A 21228-nucleotide genomic window follows, 5' to 3' on the forward strand; every position below is an offset into this window, starting at 1 on the left:
CCCCTTCAGCCAGACTGACCAGGGCACTCTCATGAGCCAGTAACCAACTTGGGCCAGTTCTTTGGGACAGGAGGCTTTGTTAGAAACCTTGTAAGGGGCAGAGAAGGCAGGACCAGACAAGGAGCCTTCCGTATACTGAGCACCCTTCTCACATGCTGGGAAGGCACTTGATAGACATCAACTCCTCTAGTTTTCAGAGCCATCCTGAGAGGCAGGCAGTACTGTCTTCATTTTCCAGATGAAGAGGCTGAAGCTGAGAGAAGCAAATAACTTGTACAGAGTCATAAAGCTAGATAATAGCAGATCTGTGATTCAAATTCAGGTCTCTGATCCCCAAACCCATGCTTCTTCGGACCACAGGGCTGATGGCCAGTGCCCAGCCTGGGCTCTCCCTTGTAGCTTGTCATGGTCTTTGATGAATTTTGCAACCTCTGTGTGCCCTGGGGGTGGTGGCGTGTGGCAGAGCCAGCATCCTGCTCTTCCTGTGATTGGAGATCCCTTCCAGGTCAGGGTTTTGCAACCCACATCCTCATACCTGGGACTTATTTTTGTAGAGCACAGTTTGATGAGGCTGAGACCCCCATTCAGTTCTCACAGGGATTTGCTCACTCAGAAAATATTTGAGTGTCCCTAAGTGCTGGGCATTATGAACGAGGTGGGCAAATACAGACTCAGCCCCTCTTCTCACAGAGCTTACCAGTGGAGGAGACAGGCATTAATCAAGGAACACTTGCATGGTTATATAATTATAACTGGAAGGGACCTTGGAGATCCTTGAGATCCACAGATGAAACTGAGACCCAGAAATGCTAAGCAGTTTGCTTAAGACCATATAGCAAGTTAGGGGCAGCGCGAGGCCTAGAACTCAGTAGATTTCTATTCTTAGGCTGCCTTTTCCCTACTAGGTCGCCCTCCAGTCTCTTGCATACCCAGAAACTGCCCCCTAACCACAGCCGGCCCTATGAACGTATTGATCAACCAGCACACTTTGCAATGATAATCAAACAGCATAGTGAACTGAACCCTTGAGGATGGCAGTTACCCAAGCCTTGTTTGCAGACTTATTTCAGAGCCCAAAACAAGAACAGAGAGGCAAGGCTCCCATGCTGTAAGAAGAGCGCTTGCAGGTGTTTCAGTGTTTTGGTCTGACCCAGTATTTTCTCATCTCCCAAGTTCAGTAGTCATTCATTCACTCACTAATTCAACAAATATTTACTGAGTGCCCACTAGGGACCGTGCACAGTTCTCAGAGCTGGGGACACAGCAGTGAAAAAGTAGAGTGCCCTCATGGAGTGAACATTCTGCCTGGGGGAAACACGATAAACGAATACGTAGGTAAATATCAGCATATCAAAGGAAAGTATATCAAGAAAGGGAAGTGGGGAGTGCTAGGGGAGGGGTGATGCATTTTTAGGTAAGGCGGTTGGGAAAAAGACATCCCTGAGAAAATTATGTTCTCGGTCATCATTTTACACACACACACACACACACACACACACACACGACTGTGCAGTATGATTTGAAAAGTCCCCTAAGTCTTCCCCTACCTCCTTCAGAGAAATAAATGTTTCTCAGTAGCATGTCCAAGAGCCCAATTCCTAGCTTTCCTTTTTTTTCCTTTGAGCTAAGTCAGTGGTTCTCAAACTTGAGTGTACACCAGAATCAGCTAGATCTCTTGTTAAAACACAGATTGCTGGACTCCACTCTCAGAGTTTGTGATTCAGTAGGTCTGGGGTGGATCCAAGAATCTGCATCCCCAGATGCTGCTGCTGCTGCTGCTGGTGGTCCAGGGACCTCCCTTTGAGAGCCACTAGGTTAAGTATTATAGCTGGAAGATCTCTGCTAAAATCCTGAGAAAGGATATATCTATCTATTCATTAGGATCCATGGACTTTATCAAAGTAGCTATTCCTTGAAGAGCAGGATCCTTAAGAAATGTGACTTTTTTTTTTTAAACTGGGGTAAGTTTCAGAAGCGACAGCCCAAGACCCCAAGCATTGAGGAGTTAGGACAAAGGACAGGTCATGAAAAGATGGTGACAATATTTCATTGCTTGTCTATCAATGCCTTGCATTTTCCTAGCATTTAATACTTTTACAAGCCCTTTCCTCACTACTCTCTTTTGGCAGTTAACCTGTTAGGTAGATATTTACAGATGTCATTATTACATTTTGTAGGTAAAATAATTGAGACCCAAAGAGGTTATGTGGCCTGCATAGGGCATCAAGGATGAGAACCCCAGTTGCTTTACTCCTAGTCCAGTGTTCTTTTTCTACTCACACTCTTCATAACATGAGCTGTAGCTTTCTCCTGGGGCATCTACCCCAGGCCATTAAAATCCAGGACATGAAGTTGCTCTTTGCCTTTGCTCTGTTCAAAATCCCACTTGCTGCAAGTAGATTATACATGTGGGTGATTAACTGTGACAAATACTAAGCCCTGCATGAGTTTGCTCTACCATAAACACATTTCTCTTCTACCAGGTATTGTACAGAGAAAATGCTAACTCATTTTAATATTAGCCCAAGCTAGAACTAATCATTATGAAAGCAAACCTGCTGGGGGAAAAGCAGACCTAATACTTTCCGAAGGCAAATAGAAATGGTATTTGATTACGTGTACCTTTGCTTCCATGCCATTAATCGAGATAATTGAAAGTTTCCTGTAACACTAAAGCACGTAGCGAAAGGAGAGTGGATTTTGTTAAATCTGAAGACTGACGAATCACTTTCTCAGATATTTAAATATACCAAAAAAAAAAAAAATCATGGACATGAAACATAAAATCCTGTTTTCCAGTACTTGCCTTTCTGTTATTTTCTCCAGTCCTGTACTGATTCCTCATAGTGAGAGAGTAAGGTCCCTCACTGAATCTCACAGACGAGGACCCAGGGGTTACAAGGAGCTGTTTCCCATCATCTTCCATACATGTTTTTGACCATCAAAGAGCCCAAGGTTTTAGAAGTTTCATTTCTAAAACTGCCCTCATCTGTCTCTCAACCCATTGGTATTCTGACATTTTCCTCCTGTACTGCCGTTGGGACCACTCATTTATTCAATACGTACTTAGTGTGTACCAGACACTGTAAGAGCCACTGAACAGGCTATGAAAATGAGTTAGAAATAATCCTATCCTCAAAGAACATGGCATATATTAGAATCACTTTGTAAATTATAGAATAGTCAACACTGAAGTGTATTCTAGATGTAGGTCATAAACCCGTGTGAGCATCTCCCCATTTTAATTCTCTGTGTGCTCAAAGAAAGCTAATTAATGAACTATTTTAGCGTCAACATAAAACAGGCATCATTAGGAAAGAAAACTTACCTGGAGAGGAGAGTGGGATACGGAAGAAGCTCTACTCTGTAGCTCTGAGCACGCACCAAGACGTGCATTGGCAGCCCCCAAGGCATGGTAACAAGGGGGCGGTATAGGGTCTAGCATCTGCTGTAGATATTCCACGTGTGGATTCTAACAGATTGAATTTATGAGGATCATAAAACTTGGATGATAAGAGATTCCATATTGTTGAAAGATCTGGTATGAATGTGTTTTTGCTGAGCTTTAGACTCCAAAGTATGCTATAAAAATGACTGTTTCTTTAAAATATATAGTTCATGCCCACTGCAGCACAAGGATTGAGCATATAAGAAAACAGGTTGGGTTGGAGGAGATGCGGTGGCATGCAGAGGATTCAATTAGTTGCATCTGTATTAGAAAAGCCATGAGAAGAGATGCAGACCGTAATTCAGCCGTGTGTGTTGTGTGCGTGTGCGTGGGTGTGTACCTATGTGTACACAAATATACATGCACAGGAAAGGTGTTGAAGCCCAGTAAAAATGATTTTATGAGGATGTGAGCCCTTTAAATAAATTCCAAATTCATAACCCAAAAAGGAAGACAAGTTTAGAAAACCGCAAGTGCAGCCAGAAGACAAGGATAAGATTGTAGTTCTGGTGACCAAGTGGCTCAAGGAACACCGCTCACACACCTTCCTCCTACTTGTGTTGGGCCATCCAATGGTGCAGCAGCCCTCCCTCCCTCCACTCCTTAAAGGAGCTGCTCTGGCTCTGACTCCATTCTGCTTTAAGGTGTGCTTTGTTAATAGTCAAATCCCAAGACAGGGGTTCAGGGCAGATACACAGGTGGATCTCAGATCTGTCCCATGAACCCTATTTATGCTAGCTCTGCAAGCCTGTCCTGGCCCGGGAGGGAGTTTTCACAGCACAGGTGCTGTATCCAGCCTTACTAATAACCATCAGGGGTGCTAGTGGTGTGATCATATAGCCAGGCCTGCTGTGGGTGTGTCTGGTCACGGATAGCGGTAGCCACAGGGAAATATAGCAGTGATGGGGGAGGGGGTCTCTATGTATCTGCCTTTGAGTTTCTGGGATGGTGGAATAAGGTGTGTTATTCTATTTGTAAGGATGTCCAGAGATTCTGTTGCCTGGCAATGGTGACCTTTTAATGGGCCTTACACCCAAGCATCGTGTGAAGTTTTTAGATCTGGCTATGCTGAGTTCTGCTGGGCGGTTGCTATGGCACCAATCAGGGTAAAAGGATCCCAGGGTGCAAGTGGGGACTGAAACATAGTTGATGTAGAATCAGGTTAGATTTCACCGGTATGACACGCTCACTCTGAGAGTGACCCAGAAGTATGGCCCTCCAGGAGTTGCTCTGGCATCTCATAGATTCATGAGGACTTGCATGGACATCTTGGCCCTGAGAGGAGCAAGTGTTTAAATTGATTTACATAGTTAAGTTCCTACAAGGCCGCCGGAAGTTAGCAATGGAAATAGGAGGCTTTGTACTTCCCAGATTCTTCCTTCATTCTCATTCGCATTGAAGATGCTGACATATTGCTTTATTTGTTAGGACAAGCAACCAACAAACTTGTTGGAGAGCCATTGATATAGGGGCCTCAAAACCAGACCACTACAAATGATCTAAGTACTGTCTGTCCACCCTGCAAGGCAAGCTGCAAAGCAAGCTCAGAGATGGAATAGGTCATTGAAGGGGGAGGCCCTTGCAGGGTCTCATTGGTGGGTTGGTGTTGCAGGATATAAGTGATCACATTCAAGCTTAATGGCTCAGCACAGGGTGGCTAGTAGGGCCAGACAGGTGCATAGCCTTCTAGGAGAGGCCATCAACCCGGCATTTCTAGCTTCTGAGAAATAAATGATTTAGAAATTAAAGTGAGAAGGTAGTTATCACAGTGAGTCTGATGGTGTTACAAAGATGATTGCTTAGACCATTGCCACATGCCAGTTTCCCATCAGACCTCAAATTTGGCTATAATAGTCAGAAATCTGGTTGTTTTCTCCTGGATTAAATGTCTTTTGAAAGAAGCATATGCAAGTAGGGGTGGTGGTTGGGATCCAGAAGGTTGAGGCTAGATAGCATCGATATTTACACTGGACACATTGGTCTCTCTGGCAAATGTTTGACATGGGGGAAGGCTGTCAAAGATTATGGCCAAAGTAATGCAACGATTTGGGTTCTGGAGGGTCCCCTTAACTATCAGAGACTATGGGAAAAGCTAATACATCCTCAGAGATCAATGAGAGGGTCATTTATCCAAAAAACAAGAGAATGAATATTATTAATAATTAGTGACCCTCAATAAATACTAGATATCCATCACATCATTTATTCACTCAGCAAATATTTATTGAATACCGACTATGCGCCAAGTGCTATCCTAGACAACAACAAACCAGACAAGAATTCCTGCCCCCATGGAGCTTACATTCTGACGGGAACACAGACAAATAAATAAGTAAAATCTATAAAGTACAGATGATGACGCATGCCATAGAGGAAAAAATATAGCTTCAGAGGATGTAAGAGGGAAGAAGTGAGGGGAGGATCTGAGTTCTGGTGACTGACCTAATCGGAGATGCAGAGATGAGTGAAATTAGGCCAGATGGTCTCAAGGCAGATTCATGGTAACGTGGCTGTGAGTTTTGGAGGAGAGGGAGGGTTGAGGGTTCTGTGAGGAGCACACACAGGTCTTAGAAATTTCTCTTCATTACTCCCCAGAAAAGCATGAAGACTTGGGGAGGAGTGGTCTTACCTAGGGAACAGGTAGGGGCTCTCAGGTAAGATGGCCTCTCCCCCAGCCTTCATGCCTCCTATGGAGCCAAGAGGGTGCCCAAGAATGTGCCCCAGAAGTCAAGTGGGCCCCAGACTACTCCCCCAGCCTCCACCAGGGGTCCAAGTGAGCCTTTCTGATATGGTATTAGCCTAGGTTAGAGGAATCTGGATTCCATCCAGTCTGACGGGGAATTCACCTGTGGTGTGACCAGACATCCCTCAAAGTTCACATGATGAGATTCTTGAAAATAAATACAGGTATGGTCCAAGTATAAAATGAGTCCAGGAACCAAGAGTTCATGGAATAACTGTTCATAAATCTCTAGAAGCTCAAAGAGGCTTTGCAGATTCTGAGAAGTATGGTACAGTATTTGTTTTGTCTTTCATAGGCTTAAAATACGAATTCCCTTTGGTTACCTCTCCTGATTCCCAGCAGACTGCAAGGTCCCTCAAGTCTAGCTTGATAAAGGTTCAGCAACAGGAAGAATAGTTCCCAATCATGCCTGTTTGGGACAAATCCCAGTCACCAGTACAAAGGCAGAAGGAATTCCAGCTCTCTTTATCAAAAAACAGCATGGGGCCCTGGGAGACCCTGTGAAGAGGCACAGGGATTCAAACTAGAGGCTTAAGATATTAACTCATATAGAATCTGTTCCTTGGGCCCAAGTAACAGATATGTTCAACCTAGATCTGAGTCCCTGGCAGCAGGAAGATGGCTCAGTCACAGCTGTGAGGTAAATGTGGCTTCCTCTCCCCAAACCCCACTTTGGACTCACAGAACTTAGGCAGCAGACTGGGGAGTTAAGGAGAAGCTGGCTTTCTCCTCCCAGCTGCATCAGTTTGCCCTCAAGAGACAAGTTTTTGGTTGAAGCCAAATGAAAGGGGAGCTCAGGGTACTAGCATGCATACATATACACATGTACACACACACACACACACCCTCCTATTCATTGTGTAATACCTTCCCATCTAATGCAAAGCCTTATTTCTAGAGAGGTACATTGTAAAAGTAAGTCCAGAGAGTTGTCTTCCTTAGCTATATAGAAAAATTAGTCTCAAATGGCATTGGTTAGCCCTTCTAGAAAAGGGCGGCATGGAATAAGTTCATTGCAGCTCAGGTTTTAGTCCAGGAGCCAACCGATGCATGACAAACAAAATGACATTCTCCATGTGGCTGTGAGAAATCAGATGTGACATCTGATTATTTTCTATTTTCTTGGATCAACACGTGTGCTCAGGAGGGGGCTTCTGACTCATACCTGGTATGAGTCAACCATCTTTTGGCCTATCCTGATAAAAGTTTAATTTTGAATTAAAACTAAAACTACAGGATGCAAAAACATTAAAACTTACATGTCGATGTAGATCATTAGCTAGATAAAGAACCAGTATAGTTTTATAGGATCCATGTCAAATCATACTAATAATTGGATCTGTCATTGCTACAGAATAAGTTCCATGAGGGCAGGGATTCTTGTCTGCTTTTTTCACTGCTGTATCCCCATTGCCTATACTAGTGCCAAACACATAGTAGGTACCATGAGTACAACTGCATAGTATAGAACAAGTGCAATTTTTTAGTGTGCAGAAATACAGTCCATTTTTAATGCAACCAGACTGGTAGGCAAATACTCCATTGTACCACTGGGGGGTAGGAAGAAGTTCCGCAGAATAATGTCATACTTGCAAAAACAAGAAACATGCTGCTTGAGTTAAGGATAATGCAAGAGTAGAAGACAGGTTTGTGTGTCATATGATAAGCAAAGCTAAAATCTGAGATCGAGGGCCAGGACTGATAAACAAGGAAAGCAACTGAAAAGTTAGCAAAGAATCTCCAAGGCCATAATCAAAGGAGCAAGCAGAAGCCCAGGTGCACAGCCAGGTGTGGGAAACTACCATGTGGTTTGAACACTGACAATTCAAAGGATTCTGATAAATGCCGACCCTTCTCTCAACAGAGTTTATACCCACCCATGAGTTTTTAAATGTATCACTTGACTTTTGGGGCTCTGTAGATAATTTCTAATTAAGAATGGCAAATGGGAAGATTAAAAAAGGAAAAGCGCCAAGGGCTAGGAGCAATAAAGAGAATAAACCCAACAGCTCACATATCTAAAAAAAATGAAAAATTGTTATGAAAAATCAAATTTGAAAAATGTCTCTCATTTGGTTTGCTTCACTGAGTCGGTCGCCAATGAGGAGGACTACAGTTCCAAAGACATTGTTGATTGCAAATGCACTTCTCCTCACTGCCCTGCCGCACCACCATGCTCATGATTCTCAATAAACATTCCTAAAGCTCTGGGAAATGAAAATGTGAGAATTGATGCATCTGTTGTGAGTCAGCCCAAGAGATGGTCAACAATGAAATCTGATGCCAATTCCCTGATGGCAAATGAAGCTGGGCTTCAGCTTGATTTTACTGAGCTTTAGAACTGTTCCCAAAATACACAAAAGGAAAATAAAATATGGTCCTTAACTACAAGAATTGTATAGTCCAAATGGGAGAGAAAAAATATACTCAAAAAACAAAATTCACACTATGTATGATGCATAACTATTGCTTTAGCCTAAGAGATTCCAAAAGCTACAATTATCTCTCCTCCCTCTCTTTCTCTATCCAACACTAAGGATGAGTCATAGCATGTAATGGCTGTAGTCTTCTGGTTGTTTAAAAAACTAATAATAAAAATAATAATAATCATGGTAGTAGTAGTAACAACGACAATAATGAAATCTAGTATGTCTTCCCAAATTGCATTTAATTTGTATATGTCTCTATTTGTCTTAGAATGGCCCCTTTACATCTGTGTCCCTTTCTTAACTTTATCTTTCCTACCACTCTCTCAATGTTCCTGTACTCCTACCACTATCTATTCCTAAGACAATATCTTCTCTATTCAGAGAAGAGAATGAAAGCAGATGTCTTTGTCAGGACAAGCTAGGTTATGCTGTGGTAACAAACACCTCTGAAAATACTGTGGCTTAGAACGACAAAGATTTATTTCTTGCTAACACTACATATTCATAATGGGTTGGCTCTATTCATCGTAGGGAATCAGGGAGCCTAGCTGATGGATCAGCTTCTAAAGTTGCCAATTACTGTCCCAGACAGGAATAGAATTCTAAAGGACCTTAACCCAAAATTAAATGATCCAGCCTGGAAATGACTCAACTTCAATGGCCAGGAGTAGTCATATGGCTCTACAAAACCAACAGGGGCCAGCAAACCGATCAAGTTATTTGTCCAGAAGGCAAAGAACTAAAAATATTTGGTGAACATCAGAACGACTACATTAGCAGTAACATCAAGTCATAGTTGCAAATAATGTATGTTTTGGCCTAACCCATTTCAAATATTGGTCTACTCAACAGGTGTGTGTGTGTGTGTGTGTGTGTGTGTGTGCATGTGTGTGAATTTCAAACATATACATTGAAATAATGTTATTCATGTTTAAGTCATTGTTTGCTTTCTGTTACTCCCACTGCCTAATTTTCACTAGGCTCCATCCCTGACTATTAGGCCCTATGTATATGGGGTCAGTGCATCAATGACCAATCAGAATATAAAGATTAGAAGGCTTCTTGTTCCTTGTGAAACTTTTTCTAGACTTCAGGAATCAGTTTTTGAGGATACAATGTCCTGATGAGTCTAGAGGGACATGAGCTTTTCCATATCTTAGGGCTTAATTTATTACATTATTTATATGCTAACCTGTAGAGTTCTCTATTGGTATCTGGCATCAGACTCTACACAGAAAGTGTTACACAGTAGGGATATGAACTTATTGAATCCCTTGTGGCAGAGTCACTGACTAATGTTTGAAAGGATGTTTTATGTAAGTGCAAGAACATGACACATGTTCCACATTGCTCCTATTATAAGTAGTGCTATAAGATTACATGACCTTGTTCTAGAAATCACATGGTTACTCCATCCTTAAGCAGCTAATGGTTTCACTGGGAAGCCAGGGCAAGCTGTACTATAAACCACATTCAAATTGTCTGTAAATACAGGGTATTGGATACAAGCAGACCAGGGCAAGAAAATATAGCACTGCAATGGGAAGGAAGGAACCCCGGGTTGGAGTCAGGAAAGTTGGTTTTGCTCCTCATTCTGCTACTGACCAGCTGTATGAGCTTTGAAAAACGTTTTAGCCAAATCATCTATCTTCTCAAAACCTCAGCTACCTCATCTGTAAAATTGGAAAGTAATAGGAACTTATCTCTAAATTTCATTCATACTTAAACATTCTGTTTTTCTATAACTGGCTTAATTGTAACCTGGAAATCTATGACTTTTACTGAGAAAAATCAACAAGCATCCATCCTAAATAGTGTAGAATTGGGAAAATGATATTTATATATAAGGGATAACCTAATTTTATATGTAATTATTATCTGTATTGATAAAAGAGATGTAGTACTAAAACAGTAGTTTTTAATGTTTAGCTTTGAAATATAGGCAGAGTTTATCAGAAATGAACATATATACTCTACTTTCTTATTTATTTATCTATTTATTTTTAAAAATATATTGAACCTGTACCATATAATCAGCTGGGTTAAATGAGCAGAGAGGGGCAAGGGAATTGAGAACATTAGCAAGAGCATTACTGAAATAATGGATCATGGAATACAAGCTGCATAGGAAGGAAAGTGATGAAAGGAGAGTATCAACAGATTGGGAGACAGTAGAGGGCACCATGAACTAGAGGTCCCAATGGGGTTAAAGAAAGGTCATAGTAAGTGTAATTAAATAAAGTAGAATAAGTTGTGGTCAGGAAGCAAGGTGTGAGACTTTTCCTTCTGACCAAGATAGAGAAGCAAGCACCAGATATACCTGCCTGAAACTACCAAAAACCACACAAAATATAAGAAACAATTTTCAAGACACTGGACATCAAACAACAAAGGACAGTGTGATCCCCGAGAGACAAGAAACAAAGTGAGCCCTATGAATACCCAAGCTTACTGCCCTGAAATTCTCAGGACATCAGGTTGAGAACTCAGAAGGATCTTACCTTAGTGGTGAGAAATAATAAGCCCTAGAAGAACTAGGCTCTGGTTCTGCCTAATACGTCTTAAAAGGATCAGACTTTCAAAGTAACTTAACTGCATGCCAGGACAAAGCTCAAGAGTAGTTATAGGAATACATAAAATTTGAGCAGCCAATAAGGTGTAATTCACAATGTCTGCTATCCAATCAAAAATTACTAGGCATGCAAAGAAGCAGGAAAATATGACCCATAAAGAGGGAGAAAATCTATTGAAACTTACCAAGAATTGACACACATGTTAGAATTAGCAGCCATGGACATAAAAACAGTTATTATTAAGTGTTCCATACATTCAAAAAATTAAGGAGAGACATGGAAGACATAAAGAAAAAAAAAAACATGTTGAACTTCTAGAGGTGAAAACTACAATGTGTGAGGTGAAAAATACCTGGATAGGATTAACAGTAGATTAGACACTGCAGGAGAAAACATAAGTGTACTTGAAAGCATAGTAATAGAAACTATGCAAAATGAAACACACAGAGGAAAAAAAAACTTTTTTTAAACGAACAAAGTATCAGTGAGCTGTGGAACAATTTCAGGCATCCTAATATTCGTGTAATTGGAGTTCCCAAACGGGAAAGGGGGACATAAAAATATTTAAAACAATAATGGCTGAAAATTTTTGCAACTTGATAAAGCCTATAAACACATAGATCCAAGAATCCAAGAATCCAAGCACAAGAACTAAGAAGAAAACTACACCAAGGTATATCATAATTGCATTGCTCCAAACCAGTGATAAAATAGAAAATCCTAAAAGCAGTCAGAGAAAAACATACATGCTATATACAGAGGAACAAAGATAAGAATGACAGCATATTTCTCATTGAAAACAAGGCAAGCAAAAAGACAGTGGTGCCTCAGAGTGGAGTAATGAAAATAAAAAGAAAACTGTCAGCCTAGAATTCTATACCCAGTGAAAATCTCCCTCAAAAATGAAGGCAAAATAAAGATTTTTTTTTTCTGACATAAAAAAGTTGAAAAAAATTCTTCACCAGCAGATCCACACTGCAAGAAATGTTAAATGGAATCCCTTAGGTAGAAGAAAATGATATCACAGGGAAATATGGATCTGCACAAAGAAATGAAAAGCACCATGGGGCTTCCCTGGTGGCGCAGTGGTTGGGGGTCCACCTGCCGATGCAGGGGACACGGGTTCGTGCCCCGGTCTGGGAGGATCCCACATGCTGCGGAGCGGCTGGGCCCGTGAGCCATGGCCGCTGAGCCTGCGCGTCCGGAGCCTGTGCTCCGCAACGGGAAAGGCCACAACAGTGAGAGGCCCGTGTACCACAAAAAAACAAACAAACAAACAAACAAAAAGAAATGAAAAGCACCAGAAATGGCAAATGCATGGGTAATATACAGGATTTACAGATAAAGAGCAGTATGAGAGAGCCTTTAAACAAGGATGTTTAAAATCCTCCAAGAGGTAAAGGAGGAATACTATATATAAAACAGAAACAGTGACTGTAAAACAAGAATGCACACTGATGAAGAGAGTATTACTGATTTAGAAAACAGAAGTGAAAAATCTCCTAGAGTACAACCAGAGGGATAAAAGAGATGGGATAAAGAATAATTTTAATAAGAATTCTGGGATAGAGTGGGAAGGATAGCAAAAAGACATTTTTCAAATAGATAACAGAATTTTCCAGAAACTAGGAAATGTAGAAACATTGTAGTGAAACTAGAGAACATCAAGAAAAAGAAAAAAAAACCTTAAAGTCAAGAGAGAGAAAGAAGTGGTTACCTAAAAAGGAATAACAAACAGCTTGATAATAGGCTTCTCACCCACCATGACAGAGACTAAAAGGGAATGAGTAAGAGCATCAATGTTCTAATGGAAAATCTTTGTAACCAAGAATTCTAGGCCCAGCAAAATTATAATTTAAGAGTAAGGGTGAAATAAGTGTATTTTCAACATACAAGAACTTCGACATTTTACTACTCATAAATCCTCACTGTTTTGCAAAAAGAAAAATGAACCCAGGAGGGAGGAATTAGATGCAAAAAGATATTGTACGTAAAAGGAACACTAAAATACTGTGGTAAATATAATTTAATGTTGAGCACAAATAACATGAATAATAACCATTTGAAACAAAATGGAATATTCTGAGGGAGGGTAAAGCAAGCTCAGATCCTTGTCTGACTTAAGAACAGGATAGAAGTAGGAATTAACTTAGACTTTGTTAGAAAAATATACTTTTTTTTTTTCTGGCCACACCACGTGGCATGCAGGATCTTAGTTCCCCGACCAGGGATCAGGCCTGTGCCCCCTGCAGTGGAAGCATGGAGTCTTAACCACTGGACCACCAGGGAAGTCCCAGAAAAATATACTTTTTTAAGGGTAATGTAAGGATAGCCACTGGGAGAAAAGAAATAGAATATATAATTTAAATACTGGTAGAGAAAAGTAAGGAGAATAAAGCAATTTTAATCAATTTGAGAGAGAAAAGGTAAAAAAAAGAAACAGAAAATTCATGGCAAATTGAAAATATAAACAAAAAGAAGCCTAAGTATATCATTAATCACAATCAATGCAAATGAATTTAATACATTAATTAAAATACAAATACTTTCCATTTGGCCCTATTAATCAAAATTCAGGTATACACTGTGTAAGAGAGATGCAAGTCTAAAGCAATGATACAGACAATAAAGGAATGGAAAAAGGTACACCAAATATTAACCAATAGAAAGCTGGTATAGAAATTTTATTGTCAGATAAGATGTAATCATTTAATTTCTCTTGTTCTTTAAATTCTTATTATGTGTGGTATGTTTATTACTCCACCAAAGCTAATACAGAAATTACTTCCTGGAATTGGGGTACTGCCAGACCAAAATTTTTTTTAAAGAAAGAAAAGAACAACAGAAAAGGAAAATATGTCATATTGGCTTTGGAAGGGGGCTGAAGTTAGAGGAGAGTGTTACTGGAAGCTGGAAAAATGGAGATCTACATTGTGCAATGGTGGAACATTTGGAAAGCCGCCATTCACAATAATTTGGAAGGCAGCTCATATATTTAATGAATTAGTAGATGAAGGTGAAGAGTCCAGGAATTTTTTTAAAGGAAATAATTGAATTGCTTAAACAAAAGCAATAACAGTGGTGTGTGTGACTTGTAATGTGTGTAAATGTAAACTATATGTCCATAATAGCATAAAGGCCAGGAAGGGGAAAATGGAATGACTATTGTAAGGTTCTCATGTGATCAAGAAGTGGTATACTATCACTTGAAAGCAGACTGTGATAAGTTAAAAATGGTATACCAGAATCCTAACACAACCACCAAAGTAACAGAACAAAGAGTTATAGCCAATAAGCTGTCTCAGTCTGCTTGGGCTACCATAAGAAATACTACAGTCTGGGTGGCATAAACAACACATTGATTTTCTCACAGTTCTGGAGGCTGGAGTCCATGATCAAGGTGCTGGCAAATTCGGTTTCCAGTGAGGACTCTCTTCCTCGTTTGTAGATGCTGCCTTCTCCCTGTGTCCTCAAAGGGCCTTTCCCCTATGCTCATATGAAGAGAGGTCTGTTGTCCCTTCTAGTTCTGATAAGGACCCTTGTTCTACTGGCTTAGAGACCCACCCTTATGACCTCATTTAACCCTGATTACCTCCATCAAGCTTTATCTTCAAATACAGTCACATTGGGGGTTGGGGCTTCAGCATGAATTTGGGAGGTACACAATTCAGTCTATGACATCAGCCAACACAGGAGATTTAATGGAATCATTAAACATTCTCAGGTTATCCAAAAGAAGGCAGAAAAGGAGGGGAAAGGGAACAAGGAACAGAAAAGAAAAATAGAAAACTAATAGAAAGAAAATAGACTCAAACCTAATCATATTTGTAATCACAGTAAATTTTAATGGTTTAAACCATTTAAAGACAGAGATTGTCAGATTGGATTTAAAAAACAAGACCGAAGTAAAAAAACAAGAAATGCACTGTAAATATACAAATAGGTTTTTTAAAAAAGATTTATCATCCTAACAATATTCTAAAAAATATATATATATATAGAGAGAGAGAGAGAGAGAGAATGGCTACATTACTGTCAGCCAAAGTAGATTTCAGAGCAAAGAATATTACAAGGATAAAGATGGATTTTCATAATGATAATCAAGAAGACCTGACAGACAACCCTAAACTTTTATGTGTATAATAACAGAACTTCAAAATACATGAAGCAAAAACTGATAAAACTGCAAGGAAAAAATAGACAAATCAACAATTACAATTGGAAATTTTAATATTCCTCTTTCAGTAATTGATAGGATAAATAGAAAATCAGTAGGGATGTAGAAGACTTGGAAAACAATCAACCAGCTTGATTTAATTGACATTTATAGAACACTTCACCCAATAATAGAATACATATCCTTTTCAAGTGCTCACAGATTATTTACCAAGAGATCATATTGTGGGCCATAAAATAAGTTTCAATACATTTAAAGGAATTCAAGTCATATAAAGTATGTTCCTGGACCACAGTGGAATTAAATTAGAAATAAATAGAAAGACCTTTGGAAATTTTCCAGGTATTTGGGAACTAAACAACACACTGCTGAATAACGCACAGGTCAAAGTGGAAAGCAAAAGGAAAATTAGTTGAATGAACATAAAAATACAACATATCAAAATTTGTAGAATGCCCTTAAAGAAAGGAAGATGTCTACCTTAGTGATATGGGAGTCAGAGCAGTCGACAGTGGTGACCATGGCCTGACCTTGGGAGGGGTGGCTGAAGTGGAGTGAAGGAGGGGCTCAATGGATAGAACCAAGGCCAGGGTGCTGGAGGGGCTGCCCGCAGGGAGAGAAGTCACTCAAGATGATGACAGAACTTAGGGTAGAAAGGGGAATCATCAGCCTGGAACCAAAGTCACCAACGAAGGAAGGGCTTCTAGTCCCAACTTTGTCATCTTTGCAAATCGCTTCATCTCTCTGAGCCTCTGTTTGCTTATGTGTAAATAAGGGAGTTATGAATTCCCCCTCTCTATATAGCTTTTGATAGTCTCTGTGTATTTTAAATGTTTTAATGTATATACATTTTACCTAAGCCTCTCCAGGTGCTTTTTGGGAAATAGCAAAGCATTAAATGAACATGTCCACACATAATCACTAAGGCCCGTTCAAACCCTAGCATTCTGTAATTTATGCCCGAAAGCCATATCATCTCCTAAATGGCACTCACAGCCAAGCAGCAGTAGGGAAGGTATCCTCCAGTCACTGTGGACAGTCCAGAGAGGACGAGCTTGTTCAGAGTAAATGAGGGAACGGAAAGGATTTTTCATGCCTCCGGAATGGCCCAAGCTAAGGTTCAGACGCAGGAGCAGCAGAGCCCAAAGAAATAAATGGTGAAAAGGCTCCCATGGTTGGAAGTTGTAGGAGTGAACACTGGGGCAGGTCAGATGAAATCAGGCTGGGAGGGGTGTTGAGGCTTACAACCATGCAGGAGAGTCTCTGAGGACAGAGACATTCACAGGACAGGCTATTTCCAGGGCGGCATTCACACGGGTAGGCGGGGGATCATAGGCTGCAGGGCTATACTTTATCACGGAACAACACAGAATAACCAGAACTTGCTGGCAAAAACGAAGGTATGCAAATACATGCAAGTGACATTGGGTCCAAGACTTTACTGCTGGTTACGTGAACTTCAGAGGACAGGAATCTTCTAGAAGTTTTGGGTTTGGGGAAACATGAAAAGAAGTGGTTTCATTCAATATGAAGAAAGGCTAGTAAAGCAGAAGACTGGTAGAAGTACTGGACTGCCTTTTTTGGGTTAAAACTGAGTTGGTTGATATTCGTCACTATTTAATAGGTTTAGAAATTCAAGACGAGTCCTATAGAGGCTAATTATCCCATCACTGGCACCTTCCCTGCAATTTTTGTAGCTCCTGGCAGGGGACTATTTGGGGTCTTTTAAGTTGAAGAGCATCAAAAAGAGTCTTCCCAGGAATTTTAATTAAAAAAAAAAATCAGTACATGATTGTACAGTCAGTTAGGCAGGTAGAGGGATATTTCACATGAAGAAGATTTTTTAACACTATAGACTTGTAAATACTCTTGTAAATTTTAAACTTGTGAACACTAAAATATATAAAATGAAGCAAATTTGAAAAGAATGTGTTTTATATACAGATATTCTCACAAAACCTCAGTCACCATCAGTCACTCTAGGTCGCCCGTATTTACTTCTTACACTGACTTACAGCTTGTTTTTCATGTTTTCTTTAAGGCAGAGATTTTTGGGGCTCTGCCTGTACCAGCAGTTCTTGAGTTTTCCAAGAATGCTGCAGCGTGGCCTGTGTGAAAACTTGCCCCTCCAGTCTGTTGCAGTCTGTTCTGGTCTCTCGGGTTTCAGAGCAGCCGTGTTGCAGGCATTGCTGTCAGCTGAGCTTTCCTAATTAGTCCTATGGCATTCCCCTCTCTCTCTGTCTTCTTTTTTTTTAACATCTTTATTGGGGTATAATTGCTTTACAATGGTGTGTTAGTTTCTGCTTTATAACAAAGTGAATCAGTTATACATATACATATGTTCCCATATCTCTTCCCTCTTGCGTCTCTCTGTCTTCTTTTGTCAAAGAGATAAGGGTTCTTTGATCCAAGCTACTTTTGAATTTACTTTTCTCTCCTGATCAGAATAGAAAAACATGGAGATTAAAAAAAATTTCCAAACTTCCCCTTCCTACCTTCATAAGATCCTATCATCTATATTGGTTAGGATTAGAAGGTTTAACTACATATAAAAGCTCCTAATGACTGGCTTAAACAAGGTAGAAGTTTATTTTTCTCTCACATAACAGACATCTAAACGTAAGCAGTCTAGGACTGCCGGAGAAGCCACAAACTCATCAGGTACCCAGTCTGCTTCTAGCTTATTCCTCCACCATTTGTAGGGTTTGGTCTAATTTATACTCCAAGATGGCAAATGTTCCAAGGAGGAGTTTGGGCAAAAGTGAAGAAGAGTCACCCCTCTCACATTAAAGAGACTAGATGCAGCTAACACTCAGGCTTACATCTCATTGGCCAAAGCTTGACAATAAGGCTACTTTAGCCGCCAGGGAACCCAGGGAATGTAGTCTTTTACTGGGCAGCAATGTACACCCTCCTCCTCCAAAAAATAAATGTTAGTATATTACTAAGAAATAAGGGCGGAATGGACTTTGGGAGCACCTAGAAGTCTTTTTGCCATGCTGTCTCTTATTATCAGAAAAATGACAAGTGGCAATCTAGTGTACATCTCTCTAATTCCCACCTCCACATTTTGTGCTTATTTTCTACAGAAGAATAGTACTGTATAGCAGAAGTATCCTTGAGACTCACAACTTCTAAGTCCTTCCATGTCTCATAAAGGATAGTTGTATCTTCCCCCCTTAATATTTAAAACATATTTTGAAACAGATTAATTTTTAAAGAATTATGAGGAATTTCCTCAAAATTGTTGATGGCCCAATGCAAATTCCAAAATTATAAGCCAATAAAAGGCATTTAAAATAAAATATATACCCGCCCTATTTCCAAAAAGACTTGAGAAAGTTTAATGAAAACACTAAAAAAGATGTGAAATTTTAAAATTTAACATGAGAGAGTTCATATGAGGGAAACAAAAATGTAGAAGTTTCAAAAATGTGACGAAGCAGAGCACAGCTCTTTCCATCCAGTTCAGCAGATTTAAATCAACAATAATCGGAAATCCTTTCTGTATAAGAAAAAATTTGAAACCACATAGGCTCCACTGTTAAGGCATTTCCAATCCAATGAAAGACACAGGAATGTAGACAAATATCCAAGGCAAAGATGTGCCTGCTATGATAGAGGTACAAATAGCATTCTGCTAGAGAGTGAGGGAAGAGGTTATTTGGAGCTGCTGATGGTGATGACCTGGGTGGGAGCTGCTTGTGGAGGGGTTCGGGGATGAGGCTGCCTTTGAGCTGGGAAGGTGGGAAAGCACTTCCAGAAGATGAGAGGCGGAGGGGAAGGTAGAACCAATTCCAAACTGAGAAAACCTCATAAGTAAAAGCGAGGGAAATGGGAAAATATTGGGTATGTTTGGGAATCAGCAAGTACAGCTGTGACTTGGAGCCCAGGGTCAGTCTTGGTAGCAGATGAGTTGGAAAGATTGAGGGGTTGGATCTGAGAGGCCTTAAATTGCATGCTCATGGATTTAGGCTGGTTCTCTAGGCAGGAGAGGAATAGGAAAAGAAGGAAGTTGAGCATATCCTTGTTTTAGGACCACTATTCTCTCAGAAAGTAGTGAGCAAGACTCTCTACTGTTGATGCGAAGTTTGTTTGCTTAAAAAGAATGTAAAGGGTTTAAAAGAGGATAATATGAGAAGGAATCAAAAAAGGAATGAACAAGGGGCTGTGAGCAATTTCAGAGTCCCCATGGAGGTGTTGGGAGTGAATTTGTCTTCAGATTTTGACAGCAAGAGCAAAAAGGCAAACGTGTTATGTTAAGTAATATCTTGGTTATTGACAAGTATCAGTACAAATATACTGTGGCGGGTTTTTCTTAAACTGTATGGATTGACATTTCAAGATGTGCCTTCTCTCAACACTGCCTTCTTTCAACGCAGTGGCATGATTGTGAGGGCCCTTGATGTAGGAGCCAAGGAAAATGACATTGAATTGCTGGAGTGTATGTGTGTGTGTGACAGAGAGCTAGACAGAGACAGGAGTGGTATTTGTTACTCTTGGTTAAGTCAGTAAGGGTAGTAGTTTGTGGTCAGAGGAATAAGGTATGTATGCATGTTGCAGAGTGGCTGGCTGACATTTGGAATATGTTCTTAAAGCAATGCTGGATATTCTGGGGCATGGTGACACTCAAAGAAGAGCAGAGAATTTTCCATAAAAGAGCTTGTAGCAAGAGCAATTTAAATGGGAATTAAGCGATATTATCTCTGGAGTGGGAGGGAGACAGACTTTTCCCTCAGTTTTTTCAGAAGGGCTCTGTAAAGACAAAATGTCAAAGATAAATATGGAGATGTAAGCTGAGCAAATGTCAGGGCCCCAAAAGGCCAAGAGCTCAGAGTGGCTGGAGCAGCTCACCAGCCGCCCGTGCAATCTGAGTCCTCAGCACCTCCGCCCCGAGATTCAGTGAAGGGCAAGCTGTGAATCAGAGCGCGAAGTTAGAGCTCAGGAATGCTTTTCTGTCTTTCATGGACCCAGTGCTCTCACTTAGAGATGACTAAACAGGCCCAGGAAGATCCAGTGACTTGCCCAAGATCACCATCCACTTAGGGGCAGAACCAGATGGCTGCCCAGACTCTTGTCTCCTGGCCCGGTGCTCCCACACCATCTCCACTGTGCTGTCACACAGTGTCCTGAGGGCCAGCAGAGTCCGCCCTGAGGGTGTGTGCAGGCCCTGGAGGCTGGGGGCGTGTCACTCCTAGAAAAAGAGGCAGCGTCAGGAGAGGATTTCAGGAAATATCCTCAGATGGTCTTAGAGGGTTTTAGGAAAGAATCTACTTACCACCATGTTTCAGGGATATTAAAATGCAGCACAAACTGCTCTCCTGTATTTAGGCTTTCTGTGCCTTTTGGGGACTGATAGATCTTCTTTCTAAAATGCATTGATCCTCTGAGGGAAGTAGCCTTCAGTCAAAGTTCCAAATCCTCTCCCAATTGAGAGGCGAAAGACTGGAAGTTTTAAAACCTTGAACATTGTTCCATTAAATGATGAGCATGACCATAGTTATATGAACCCCTTTCCCACCAGCTCCCCATCCATCTGACTGAGGCCCAGGACCAGCTGCAGCCCTGCACACCCCACCCCCCAGCAGCATGCTTTAGGGCTTAGTGCAAAGCAAAACTGGAGGGGAAGTAAATACTCTGCCCAGGGGGCTAGTGAGGTGCTGAATAAAGAAGGGGGTGTGACCACTGGTGTTTTATAAGAAAACTGAAAGAAAGAAGCTAGATAAGCCTTAAGTTTTCCAGGTTCTTTTTAAAGGAGGTAAGGGAGGAAAAAGGGCAGGAGGTCAAAGATGTGTAGATTTTTATAGATTTGACCTTAAATTATTTTAAATGCAAGTGAGATAAGAAATGAACCATCC

The 21228-nt window shown here is 40.6% G+C and overlaps 1 protein-coding gene across 1 annotated transcript in view; it reads left to right on the plus strand.

Annotated features, from left to right (window-relative positions):
- The window catches only part of KALRN (kalirin RhoGEF kinase), a 612746-nt gene that overhangs the window by 459408 nt on the left and 132110 nt on the right, over nt 1-21228 (plus strand). The window lies entirely within an intron of this gene.

Source organism: Monodon monoceros, unplaced genomic scaffold (assembly GCF_005190385.1).
Source record: "Monodon monoceros isolate NGI ecotype Baffin Bay Population unplaced genomic scaffold, NGI_Narwhal_1 Super_Scaffold_11, whole genome shotgun sequence".
In the NCBI taxonomy this organism is placed as follows: domain Eukaryota; kingdom Metazoa; phylum Chordata; class Mammalia; order Artiodactyla; family Monodontidae; genus Monodon; species Monodon monoceros.